This window comes from Podarcis cretensis (genome assembly GCF_951804945.1).
Source record: "Podarcis cretensis genome assembly, chromosome: 8".
NCBI classification, from domain to species: Eukaryota; Metazoa; Chordata; class Lepidosauria; order Squamata; family Lacertidae; genus Podarcis; species Podarcis cretensis.
In genome coordinates this window covers 3130918-3145228 of record NC_137177.1, presented here as the reverse complement: position 1 = coordinate 3145228, position 14311 = coordinate 3130918, and the positions used below count along the sequence as shown (strand labels likewise).

Below are 14311 nucleotides of genomic sequence, written 5' to 3'. Positions count from 1 at the left end.
TTCCTTGGAAACCCGGGAAATTTAAGGGACATCATCAATAAGGTACAGCAGCGGGACACGGCGCTGGGATCAGGGAGTTTCCCGCCAAATAAGGGACGGTTGACAGCTATGCCTGGGACGCTTGCCGCGGATGGTGCCCCCTGGGATGCTTGCCTCACCCCCTGGGACGCTCACCGTGCCCCCAGAGTTCTACAAGATGTCCTACAAGGCAGCGGAGGTTTAGGACCAGAGCTTTCCTTCTCCAATATGGGCTCCTTTCCCAGGTGGGCAAGCCCCACCTGCCCCTCACTTTCCTCTACAGCACGGGCAGAAACTACCTTCTTGACCGTTGGAGTTGGAGCCCCTCTTGGTCCCGTCCACTCCATCCGCCAAAGACTGTTTTCGCATGCAGAGGAAGCCCCTAACTCACTGAGGGTTTGAGCCCCATCGGCTCCCCTCGCCTGGTTTAGCCGGCTGGTCAAAGCCGTTTCCTGGGATTGTGGCCACTGTTGCCTGCTGACAGCTTCCAGGAGCCACAGGTGAGAGCTACCATATTTTTCGCTCCATAAGATGCACTTTTTTCTTCCTAAAAAGTAAGGGGAAATGTCTGCATCTTATGGAGCGAATGCGTGGTCCCTGGAGCTGAATTGCCCTGGGCAAAAAGCAGATCATGTTTTTTTTTTTGAAAGAGGGAAGTGGGTGTTGAAACAAAGCTGCTGATCGTTTGCCGATTGGGGAGAGAGATAAGGGACGCTAGAGATAAAGGAGGCTGTTTCGTGGGGCCACAATGGCGCAAAAACGTGGTTACAAAGCACGGATCCACATGGATCCTCAGGATTTTTGTATTGGGTCACCCCAAATTCGCCATCAGATCACGTGTCTATGGCCACAGCATGAACCACAAAAATCATACAACCACTATTTCATTCAGAATAATTTTTTTCTAGGTGCGTCTTACGGCCAGGTGCATCTTATGGAGTGAAAAATACAGTGCTCAGGGTGGGTACCAAATAAATAATAATAATAATAATAATAATAATAATAATAATAATAATAAATGTCTTTCACACAAAATGCAATTCCTGGGAAGTACTGACCAGCCAGGTTGCACTTTCCTTATTAAACAAAGCTTATTGTTGTTTAGTTGTTTAGTCATGTCCGACTCTTTGTGACCCCCTGGACCAGAGCACGCCAGGCCCTCCTGTCTTCCACTGCCTCCCAAACAAAGCTTAAGGTAAAGGTAAAGGGACCCCTGACCACTAGGTCTAGTCGTGACTGACTCTGGGGTTGCGGCGCTCATCTCGCTTTATTGGCCGAGGGAGCCGGCGTACAGCTTCCGGGTCATGTGGCCAGCAGGACTGAGCCGCTTCTGGCGAACCAGAGCAGCGCACAGAAACGCCGTTTACCTTCCTGCTGGAGCGGTACCTATTTATCTACTTGCACTTTGACGTGCTTTCGAACTTCTAGGTTGCCAGGAGCAGGGACCGAGCAACGGGAGCTCACGCCGTTGCGGGGATTCGAACCGCCGACCTTCTGATCGGCAAGTCCTAGGCTCTGTGGTTTAACCCACAGTGCCACCTGCTTCCCCAAACAAAGCTTACTCAAGAGTAAATTTACCCACTGAAGCGCAGAAGTAAGAAAAAGCCTCAAAGAGATAGAAGCTAAAGGGGTAAAAGACCCATTTACCAAAAGAGGCCAGGGGTCCTGGCCGATCTTACAGAAACTGATATTATCAGCCTTCCCATAACTCCCTTAGCCAACCAAATCCAAGCTAAAACCCACACCCAGATACACAGTCACTGCCCATGGAAGTTCTACTTTTGAAAAACAAATTACTTCCCTCCCCCCCCCAACTGGAATGGATGCTCATTTTTCCTTTGGTCATACATTCCAAATACTTCTTAGGATTCCTCACAAGGCCTTTTACTTCATGAGGAGACCTGCTTAAGGCTAAAGGAACGTCCGACACTACATTTAACTTATAAGAGCTATTTTGCTCAGCTAGACTATTTGCAGAGGAAATTTACCTATTCTAGGAGGCCACTTCGCAGCATATTGTAAAAGGAGACTAGAACATTGCTGTAGGTAAGTTCTTTCAGAAACTCCCAAGTTTCAACATATTTTTTTATTATTTAAAAAATCAAAGCTACAAATGTTCTTCCTCCCTTAAGCTGTAGAGGGAAAGGGGGCAGTTTCCCCTCTCAGACCACAGGCATACACATACAAATGATTTTTTTTACTACTTGGAAAGACTCTCCCTTTCTAGACTCTCTCAAATAACAAACAATTGCACACCTCATTTTTTTCTCTCCCCCCCCCATATTTGCCATGTTTAAGGTTGATCAGGCTTTTTAAAACTATTATTTTGAAGCAAGCTTGCAATTAAAAACTCTGTGCATGTAAGATAGCAGCCATAGGATGTTACCTGTGAAGCCAATTTAAACACACACACACACACACACACACACACACACACATTTCTAGACCTTTGAGTACAAACGTTATTTGCTCCAAGGGAAACAAAGATTTCCAACAAGTGGATTTTTTTTTTGCTGCCTTCTGAGCACACTAGGTTTACAGTTTCATGTCCTGGCATTCTCTTCCAGTTTAACGACGCAAACTGAAAAGGCAAATCTGAGGTGGAGGCTTACGAAAAACTTTCCTATCAGGGGGAATCCGGTCACTATACTTTGAACAAAGGGTACCCAGTATAACTAGAACCAAGTAGCGCTAATAATAGGAAATAAATAATAATAATAAACCCCCAAAAGGACTCACTATAGAAAATTTAAGCTGCGGGCTACAACCACCTGCCCAACTTCTGAACCGTAAGTTTCCACCCACTCTTTTGGAGACGTTGGGGCTCAGCTGGGAGTCACAGGTTTCTGAGCTGAGCTCCCTTGCAGATGCAATGGCTTTGCAGAGATGTTGCTGTAATAAGAAAAAAACTGTTCCTTTTCCCTTATGGGTACCCAAGAGCCCTTATAGGGTCCTTATGTAGGTTCTTTATCAGTAGGAGAAAATAACAGAGGCCAACCAGAGAATATTGAGAAGCAGCTAGTAAGCCTGATCTTATTAACTGTTGTAACGGGGTCCTAGACAGCATCTTAAAAAGTAGAGACATCACCTTACCAACAAAGGTCCATATAGTTAAAGCTATGGTTTTCCCAGTAGTGATGTATGGAAGTGAGAGCTGGACCATAAAGAAGGCTGATCGCCGAAGAATGGATACTTTTGAATTATGGTGCTGGAGGAGACTTTTGAGAGTCCCATGGACTGCAAGAAGATCCAACCTCTCCATTCTGAAGGAAATCAGCCCTGAGTGCTCACTGGAAGGACAGATCCTGAAGCTGAGGCTCCAAGACTTTGGCCACCTCAGGAGAAGAGAAGACTCCCTGGAAAAGACCCTGATGTTGGGAAAGATGGAGGGCACAAGGAGAAGGGGACGACAGAGGACGAGATGGGGGGACAGTGTTCTCGAAGCTACCAGCATGAGTTTGACCAAACTGCGGGAGGCAGTGGAAGACAGGAGTGCCTGGCGTGCTCTGGTCCAGGGGGTCGGACACGACTCAACGACTAAACAACAAGAACAAACCAGAGAATATTGAGAAGCAGCTAGTAAGCCTGATCTTATTAACTGTTGGAACAGAGTCCTCACTCACCGCATGCAGGAGGGAGGAGGAACCAAGAACAAAGGTGTGCAAGCCCTTATACAGTGGTACCTCAGGTTACAGACACTTCAGGTTAGAGACGCTTCAGATTACAGACTCCGCTAGCCCAGAAATAGTACCTCCGGTTAAGAACTTTGCTTCAGGAGGGAACAGAAATCGCGTGGTGGCAGCGGGAGGCCCCATTAGCTAAAGTGGTGCTTCAGGTTAAGAGCAGTTTCAGGTTAAGAATGGACCTCCAGAACGAATTAAGTTCTTAACCCGAGGTACCACTGTATAGGCTTTTGAAATTGCCCACCCTGTAGCTGAAGACCCCCCCAAAAAACCCATCATACATATATCCCAGAAGGGGGTGGTCTACAGCATAAATCCTGTTTGCCAGGATATCTGTTAATGGTCACCTCGGCAGCTTGGCCATTCTTTTGTGATGGTAAATACTTTAGTTCCTGAATCCAGATCACTTGTTGTTGTTGTTGTTTAGTCGTGTCTGACTCTTTGTGACCCCCTGGACCAGAGCACGCCAGGCACTCCTGTCTTCTACAGTTTGGTCAAACTCATGTTGGTAGCTTCGAGAACACTGTCCCACCATCTCGTCCTCTGTCGCCCCCTTCTCCTTGCGCCCTCCATCTTTCCCAACATCAGGGTCTTTTCCAGGGAGTCTTCTCTTCCCATGAGGTGGCCAAAGTCTTGGAGCCTCAGCTTCAGGATCTGTCCTTCCAGTGAGCACTCAGGGGTGATTTCAGGGCTGAATCCAGGTCACAGGCTCACCTTATTCATATCCAAATGTGCCCTTAAGGCAGGATCTGTGAGCTCAGAGACAATGGGGAGGCTTTTCCCATTTTCATCCAAAGTGCAGAGGAATATTTGAGGTCACTGAAAGAGTCAAAATGGCTTCAGGATTGTTCTCCCGTGCTATTTCAGACACGTGGTTTATATATTTATGTATGTGTTTGCCTGGTGGGACGCGGGTGGCGCTGTGGGTTAAACCACAGAGCTTAGGGCTTGCCAATCAGAAGGTTGGCACTTCGAATCCCCGCAATGGGGTGAGCTCCCATTGCTCGGTCCCGGCTCCTGCCAACCTAGCAGTTCAAAAGCACGAAGTGCAAGTAGATAAATAGGTACTGCTCCGGTGGGAAGTAACAGCATTAATATGATAATTATAAGGTCTAAGATATAAAATGAATGTTCATAAATGTACCAGGCAAAAGGTAAAGGAAAAGGTACCCCTGACCAGTAGGTCCAATCGTGACCAACTCTGGGGTTGTGGCGCTCATCGCGCTTTATTGGTCGAGGGAGCTGGCGTACAGCTTCCGGATCATGCAGCCAGCATGACTAAGCCGCTTCTGGTGAACCAGAGCAGCGCACGGAAATGCCGTTTACCTTCCTGCCGGAGCGGTACCTATTTATCATTAATTTCTCTTTATTAATTTTCATACACACATATACACACATATGTACAGAAAATAAATTCTTCACGGAAAAAAACAATAATAAAAAACAACATAACTTAATTATAAGAAAACGAAAAAAACAACAACAGAGACCTATTTATCTACTTGCATTTTGACGTGCTTTTGAACTGCTAGGTTGGCAGGAGCTGGGACCGAGCAACGGGAGTTCACCCCGTCGCGGGGTTTCGAACCGCCGACCTTCCGATCGGCAAGCCCTAGGCTCTGTGGTTTAACCCAAATTATGCCCCAAATCCCTCTCCCAGTGTCTCACGACAGATTTAACCTGAGTTCATCCTTTGCGTGCCATTCCAGAAGCAATTTATACATTTCCGACAGGAGTTTTATATTATTTGTGAGTGAGTGGTTTGTTAATGTGCAGCGGAGACTCTTTGACTTTGCCTGCTGGTGTGGAGAGGCAAGACTTGTGGGGTGGGGTGGGGTGTCTCTCACCCCACTTCCAATTTCCTGGCAACACCAGTAACAGAGCCAGTTCCATCGATCCAGTGGGCACATGTGGGGGAAGGGATTCTTGTAGTCAAACTGGTCCCAAGTTAAGGACTTAATATATCAACAGTACCTTATTTTCAAATAACCTTGAACTTGGCTTGGCGGAAAACCGGCAACCCCTTGTAATTCTCTGAGCTCAGGGATTTACGTGCTGACAAGGCCTCGCTCCCGTCAGCAATCGTGCTGCAGCATTTAATTGGCTATATCCAGCGTTCAATTGGTGATGGTTCTGCTTTTCCTGCTGGGAGGGAGAGAGGCGCTTGGGGGATTTTTCTCCAGGACCAAAATAACTTAACTGGCTTGGTCCGTGCCTCGGTGTGGTGTTGTTGTCGGAGATTTGCTTCTCAGCCTGAAGCAGGGAAATACCTCGGGACAACTCTGTCTGCGTCACACATTACCAGAGGCTCCTCTTTGCCTCTGTACCGTTTTCCTTTATCCTGAAAGAGCCCTTTCCTCGGCTGATTTGAAAGCCAAGCATGTCAAAATATTCACTGGGTGCAAATCCATCAATAAACTCTTTTTTTCTTCAAAGAAACCACCTCAGATTTTGCTGAAGTGTGCAAAACAGCAGGCTCACGGACGGTTCGGGAATCAGCATGTTTTTACATGAGTAGAATGTGTGCTTTTATTTAAAATGCATCTCTGGGTTATTTGTGGGGCATAGGAATTCGTTCATTTCCCCCCCTCAAAATATAGTCCGGCCCCCCACAAGGTCTGAGGGACAGTGGACCGGCCCCCTGCTGAAAAAGTTTGCTGACCCGTGGTGTAAACCAAAGTGCTCATGTGCGGGGTGCTGATCTGTGGGTGTGCGCTGGATGATGAATGCACCCATTTCCCTGCTTGGAGACTGAGGTTGAGAAGGTGCCAGGAAGGGCGACCAGAAAGATCAGGGGAAAGGTGTTAAGTTGTGGGTGAACATATCAGATGACACAGCGATTCTTCAAACAGCTCTTGTTTATTCACAGGCCAGAACAGAACTGAACTGAAGGGTTCAGCCAGCCTGCTTATATAGAGCTCCACTACAACGCAACAGTAACCGCTTTCTGTAACTATCCAACCACTGAACGTCACTTTCAATCCCTTATTTGCATATGTGGACCTGAGTGAAAACTATCTACAGTCTCCCCCTGCTGGCCAGGGTGAGAACTTCAGTACATAACAGAAGGAAAGTCTGCAATCTTTAAAAGGTAAAGGTAAAGGTACCCCTGCCCGTACGGGCCAGTCTTGACAGACTCTGGGGTTGTGCGCCCATCTCACTTAAGAGGCCAGGGGCCAGCGCTGTCCGGAGACACTTCCGGGTCACGTGGCCAGCGTGACATCGCTGCTCTGGCGAGCCAGAGCCGCACACGGAAACGCCGTTTACCTTCCCACTGGTAAGCGGTCCCTATTTATCTACTTGCACCCGGAGGTGCTTTCGAACTGCTAGGTTGGCAGGCGCTGGGACCGAGCAGCGGGAGCGCACCCCGCCGCATGGATTCGAACCGCCGACCTTTCGATCGGCAAGCCCTAGGCGCTGAGGCTTTAACCCACAGCGCCACCTGCGTCCCTCTGCAATCTTTAGTTTAGATAAAAGAGGAGTAAGCGGAGACAGGTCAGAGTCGTATAAAGTTATGCATGGTGCTGGGAAAAGGGGATAGGGAGAAGTTTTTCTCTCCCAAACCATAGAATTGTCAAGTGGAAAGGGACTCCTGAGGGTCATCTATTGCAACCCCTTGCAAGAATCTCAACTAAAGTAAAGAAGATCATCCAACAGAAAGTTCTGAATGTTTAGTCACAATCTCCTTTCTTGTTGTTTGAATCCACTGGATTGGGTTCTCCGGCGGAAAACAAGCTTACTCATATCTCCTCTCGGTCTCCTCTTCTCCAGGCTAAACATACCCAGCTCCTTCAACCGTTCCTCATCAGGCTTGGCTTCCAGACCCTTGATCATCTCGCACGCCTTCCTCTGCACATTTTGCAGCTTGTCAACATCCTTCTTAAATTGGGGTGCCCAGAACTGGGCGCAGTACAAATTCAGGGCCATCCAGTAAAGGCGAATGATGGAAGATTCAGGACAGGGGGGAAATAAATACTTCTCCACCCAGCGCATAGTTAAAATATGGAACTTGCTCCCTTTCTCTAGAGGCCCAAAAGCAGCGGGCTGCCCTGCTGTGATTAAAAATATGAGACTTTCTCTCCAATGACTATCATTATTATTATTTATCAGATTTGTATATCACCCATCCGACAATCACAAGGCAGTTCACAATGCAAAAACAAAAAATGCGAATGCAAAATACAAAATGAAAAGGGAAATGAAAACAAACCAGTGCCTGGATAGCTCAGCTGGTTAGAGTGTGGTGCTGATAATGCCAGGGTTGCAGGTTTGATCCCCGTATGGGGCATCTGCATATTCCTGCCTTGTAGGGGGTTGGACTAGATGATCCTTAGGGTCCCTTCGAACTCTGCAATTCTATGATACCCATAATCCCCCAGCCACACATTTAAAAGGGCATAGATTTATTAATCAGCTAAAGGCCTGGTTGAAGAGTGATACGGAAGGGGGGGGGCATGTCTTCTTCACCTTCTTCTTCGCTACAATATATCCATTTATTTCCAATTGTCAATGTCAAAAGGGACTAAAATCTATAAAATCAACGTGCCAATTTGCTCAATTTCTCTAGGACTCCATGACACCTCCCCTGTCCTCCATAATCCCTCAGGCAAGGTGTCAAGACCCTAATCCTGTCAAATCACTCTGCCAAGCCTTTCCTCCGGGCAATGCCAGTACATGGACCATTGTCTTCTCATCACCGGTACTCAGGATGTGCTTATCTGCGCATATCTCCAGCTCTGCATATTCCCCCCTCCCTCCTCCATATGTTAATCCTGTGTAACCCAACCTCTTCTTAATGTATTCATGATGTAATCCTGTGTAACCCAACCTCTTCTTAATGTATTCATGATGTAACTGGGATGTATTTTGCACTGTATTCTGGGACATGGAGGGAAGTTTCAAAAGTTCATGTCACCCCTTTCTCGCTGTTCAGTCTCGCCTTGAACCTGTTGCGCAATAAACTTGGATCTTCTGCAGCTTGCTCCTGTCTCCGGCTGAGCTCATTTTCCTCCGCAGGGACCCACGGACTTAGTCCGACGAGCTGGGTGGCAGAGCAGCCTCGCACCCAGATTTTACCGTAACAAGAGGAACGTAATGAAGGTGCCAGATTAACCTCCCTGGGGACAGCATTCCACAAACAGGGAGCCACCACAGAGAAGGCTCCGTTTTCATGTTCCCGTCCTCCAGATCTGTCATGGAGGAGACACACAAAGAAGGGCCTCAAATGGTGATCTCGGGATCTGGAGAGGTGATCCTTAAGGTATTGCAGTCCTGAGCCGTTTATGGCTTTTTAGGTCAAAGCCAGCGCCGTTTATGGCTTTTTAGGTCAAAGCCAGCATTTTGGCTGCCTTTCTGCACCAAGTGTGAAAGATCACAGCAGGGTGGGTTTGCACTGATGTGTGGGGACATCATGGAGGCTTTAACCCTGCCTGTCTTCCTCAGTGGGGCAGCCGTGTTGTGTTGGGGGACTCGGACAGCCTCTGCTATACGGTCCGAGCACGGAATGGAGCGGACTGCAGGGGCTGGCTGAGGCTCCCCCCACCAGACCTAGCAGCTCCCCTGTGGGCTGAGACGAGGGAAGCCGGCTTCGTAAGAGTCGCTGAGCTGGGTCTGACGGGAGGCAGCCTGAGCACAGCCTCGTCTGGGTTTTCTGACAGGAGCCAGACTGATGCACAGCGGGCAGCCCGGCTTGCAAGACGCATGAGAAGGGAGCTCCCCTGCCCTCGACAGAACGCCCATATGCCAATCTCCAGCACGGGCACGACCAGCCCACACTTGAGGCAAGCTGAGGGGACCACCGCTGGTGGCAGGATCTACAGGGGCAGCAGACCCAGCCTCCAAGTAACGCGTTGCCCTGTAGTGATCAGGTGGGATTCTTATGCAGAATTATAACAAATATGGAGTAAGCAATGAAAGCATAGTGTTGACTGGGTTTAAGCCATTTTGATATGATTTTTGATCAACCCACACCTCTGCATCTCTGTCCCATTTCTCTTGATTGACAAGTCACGTACACAGGCCAGTTGCTTCATCAGGCATCCTGAGGCCATAAAAGATAGTAGGCAGTTTCTTAGATGTTGTTGTTTAGTCGTTTAGTCGTGTCTGCCTCTTCGCAACTCTCTGGACCAGAGCACACCAGGCCCTCCTGTCTTCCACTGCCTCCCACAGTTTGGTCAAACTCATGCTGGTAGCTTGGAGAACACTGTCCCACCATCTCGTCCTCTGTCATCCCCTTCTCCTTGTGCCCTCCATCTTTCCCAACATCAGGGTCTTTTCCAGGGAGTCTTCTCTTCTCATCAGGTGGCCAAAGGATTGGAGCCTCAGCTTCAGGATCTGTCCTTCCAGTGAGCACTCAGGGCTGATTTCCTTAAGAATGGAGAGGTTTGATCTTTTTGCAGTCCATGGGACTCTCCTCCGCTCTTCCTCAGTAGCATGTTGGATGCCTTCCGACCTGAGGGACTCATCTTCCAGCGTCATATCTTTTATATGCCTGTTGTCTTTGTCCATGGAGTTTCCTTGGCAGGGATACTGGAGTGGCTTGTCGGTTCCTCCTCCAGGTGGAACACGTTTGGTCAAAACTCTCCACTATGACCTGTTCAGTTTCTTAGATGTACCCTTCCTTGATTTTGTTAATCTTAGGGCCTGGAAATAGTTTCACAGGAAGGTGATAAAGATACCTATCTCATTGTATTGCAGGAAAAACCCCCTCCCAATCATTCAGTTTGTACAAACATGACACACACACACTCACACACGACATACACAACACTTCTGTTATAAATTCATAGAAAATTAGTTGTATATCGGATCCGTACCGTTCCACTTTTATTTTACACCATGAAGGAAGGACTATCAAAGGGGGGAGACTTGACAGAAGGCAACCATAATCCCCCAAGCGTGAGCCCTACCCAGTTGGCATGCCAACCTTGATGGTCCTAGACAGAATATCATTACACTCACAAAGGACCTGCATATGGAAGTGGATTCAGTATGGACTGAAACAAAGGACAGTGACCAGCCCTTCCCCCTGGGTGCAGGAAACAGTGAACTCCTCTTTGTCCTCAGGAATGTAATTATGGGGAGGGGAAAGGAGGAACCGGACAGGTGACAAGCCACTCAGGTTACCACCACAACTCCTCCCTCAACCCCTCCACTTTGTGATGTGTCAATGATGTAGTCATGATGTAGTTGTGATGTAGTCTTAGGGGTGCAGCATGGGGAAATAGTAGCTAATAAAAGTTGGGGTCTTCTTTTGTTCAGAGCTTCCATCTTGTTCCACTTTGTGGCAGGTGGGAGTGCTGTCGCAACAGTCTTCAATCAAGACCAAGCCTACTGGCTGCTGTTTTGCTCTGGTATTCCTGGCTGGTGTCCTTGTTTTTTGTCCAAGGGAGCCCTCAGATTTCTCCGTTAACAGTTTGGTGACCACGAAGGGAATTGAACCCTCAATCTTCTAAACTGTGCAGCTTCCGGGTCATGTGGCCAGCATGACTAAGCCGCTTCTGCTGAACCAGAGCAGCGCACGGAAACGCCGTTTACCTTCCTGCCAGAGTGGTACCTATTTATCTACCTGCACTTTGACGTGCTTTTGAACTGCTAGTTTGGCAGGAGCAGGGACCAAGCAAAGGGAGCTCACCCCGTCGCGGGGATTCGAACTGCCAACCTTCTGATCGGCAAGCCCTAGGCTCTGTGGTTTAACCCACAGCGCCACCCACGTCCCAAGACCACCCCCTAAAACAACATACAAGCATCACAGAAGGGGCGGTCTACAGCAGAAATCCTGCCTGCCAGGATACCTGATAATGGTCACTGGTTGTATCACCTGGGCAGCCTGGCCATTCTTTTGTGATGGTTAATCCTTTAGTGCCTGAATCCAGGTCACAGGCTCACCCTATTCATCCACAAATACGCCCTTAAGACAGGATTTGCAAGCAAAAATGTGCCTCCCTCCTTGCAGAGAAATATATTGAGGTCAGTTTGAGAGAGTCAGAATGGCTCCAGGATTGCTTTCCCTTACTATTTCAGACACGTGGTTCATATCTTTAGATATGTGTGCATTTATGAATATTTGTTCTATATTTGAGACCTTAGAATTCTTATAACAGTTCTAACTTGGCACTGAGTGCGAAAGTCCTTTCTTCTCTTTGTCCTGAATAATGCAGCAGGAGAATCCCAGAATTAGCCAATCACATGGGGCCCATTGTTTAAATACAGTAGTACCTTGGGTTAAATACTTAATTCGTTCCGGAGATCCATTCTTAACCTGAAACTGTTGTTAACCTGAAGCACCACTTTAGCTAATGGGGCCTCCTGCTGCCGCCACACCGCCGGAGCACGATTTCTGCTCTCAACCTGAAGCAAAGTTCTTAACCTGAGGTACTATTTCTGGGTTAGCGGAGTCTGTAACCTGAAGCGTATGTAACCTGAAGCGTCTGTAACCCGAGGTACCACTGTAATGTATAGAAAGCAGACATTTTGGGGGAACTTCCATTCCTCACTACTATGAGCTGAATAAAGAGCATGAAATCCACACTCAACTCCGAGTATATTTCAGTCACATAGCCAGGCTGTGGCGAGGAGGAACGTCAACAGGCCCTGGGAAGGAAGCTTCGCACCGGAATCCAGACTGCGCCACCATTCGTCATGCGCAGCCCTTGGAGGAAAGAAGGAGAGGGAGGGAGGGAGGGAGGGAGAGAGACGCAAAAATGCTGACCCTGGTTTTTGCAACTCCCCTGGCGGCTAGAGAGTGAGAGAGCGAGAGAGAGAGCAGTCGCACAAATCCCATTACCACCATGCAAACCTTTCTCTGAACATCGGAGTGGATTCCCAGCCTGGGTCAGCCGGGGGAAAGTGCTGAGCATCTTTTGTTCTTTCCCACGCACCTGCAAGCCTTTGTCTGCGGGAAATGTCAAGGGCCCTGAAAGCCCAGCCGCTTCTCTCGCTCTTCAGTTGAGATACCTCGTTGTGGCCGCCCACGTTTCATGGAAGTTCGGCGGGGGGTGCAGGACAGGGCCATGAGAAGACCTTGATGGGCCAAGCTAAGGTCCCCGATAGTCCAGTCCGTTTCCGAGCACAATTCAAAGTGTTGGTGTTGTCCTTTAAAGCCCTAAATGGCCTCGGGTCCAGTATACCTGAAGGAGCATCTCCACCCCCATCGCTCAGCCCAGACACTGAGGTCCAGCACCGAGGACCTTCTGACGGTTCCCTCCCTGCAAGAAGCCAAGTTACAGGGAACCAGGCAGAGGGCCTTCTCGGTGGTGGCACCCGCCCTGTGGAGTGCCCTCCCACCAGATGTCAAGGAAATAAACAACTATTAGACTTTTAGAAGACATCTGAAGGCAGCCCTGTTTAGGGAAGTTTTTAATGTTTGATGTTTTTTATTGCATGGGTAGGCAAACTAAGGCCCGGGGGCTGGATCCGGCCCAGTTGCCTTCTAAAACCGGCCCACAGACGGTTCGGGAATCAGCGTGTTTTTACATGAGTAGAATGTGCGCTTTTATTTAAAATGCATCTCTGGGTTATTTGTGGGGCATAGGAATTCATTCACCCCCCCGCCCAATATAGTCTGCCCCCCCACAAGGTCTGAGGGACAGTGGACCAGCCCCATGCTGAAAATGTTTGCTGACCCCTGTTTTATTGTATTTTAAATATTCTGTTGGGAGCAACTCAGAGTGGCTGAGGAAACTCAGCCAGACGGTGGTTGTTGTTGTTAAAAACTTCCCTAAATAGGGCTGCCTTCAGATGTCTTAAGGATAGCTGCTTATTTCCTTTACATCTGAAGGGAGGGGGTTCCACAGGGCAGGTGCCACCACCGAGAAGGCCCTCTGCCTGGTTCCCTGTAACTTGGCTTCTCGCAGGGAGGGAACCGCCAGAAGGCCCTCAGAGCTGGACCTCAGTGTCCAGGTAGAACGATGGGGGTGGAGACTCTCCTTCAGGTATACTGGACCAAGGCCGTTTAGGGCTTTCAAGGTCAGCAACAACACTTTGAATTGTGCTCGGAAACGTCCTGGGAGCCAATGAAGATCTCTCAGACTGTGGCCACTCACAGTCACCAGTCTAGCTGCTGCATTCTGAATTAGTTGTAGTTTCTGGGTCACCTTCAAAGGTAGCCCCACGTAGAGCACATTGCAGTAGAACTGTCTGTTTCTCGCACTGTTACACACTGCTGAATTGACTTGGCCACAACTCCTCCACTGCAGAGGGTTGGTCTAGATGACCTCTGGTGTTCCCTTCCGACTGTGCGGTTCTATGATTCCATGACTCTGCTCCACCTTCTGCGGACTCTGTTCGCAACTGCCTGCCTTTCACCAATTGCCGAGCCAGGGGAGGGTTCATTCGGTTAAAGATCTCCCCAAGGGACACAATGGAGCCTGCTAACATGTTATTAACAGTTCAGAATAGACCTCGGGGAGAGTTCAGTGTGTGAAATTGCAGGCTGGGCACTGTGCTGCGCTGTGGTCCTGTGGGTGGGTGTCGACAGAGGAGGGACTGAAATTATGGAGAGTAAATTTGAAATTTACTGATTGTATGATGATGATGATAGTAATAATAATAATAATAATAATAATAATAATAATAATAATAATAATTTATTATTTGTACCCCGCCCATCT

General features: G+C 48.4%; 1 long non-coding RNA gene across 4 annotated transcripts in view; it reads right to left on the bottom strand.

Moving 5' to 3' along the window:
• Window positions 1-10443, bottom strand: part of LOC307221386 — a 225939-nt gene extending 215496 nt beyond the window's left edge. For all 4 annotated transcript variants that reach the window (XR_013841349.1, XR_013841350.1, XR_013841351.1 and 1 more), the window contains exon 1: window positions 10430-10443. This is a non-coding gene — a long non-coding RNA (uncharacterized lncRNA). The remainder of the gene's footprint in view (window positions 1-10429) is intronic.
• Between the last annotated feature and the right edge of the window lie 3868 nt (window positions 10444-14311).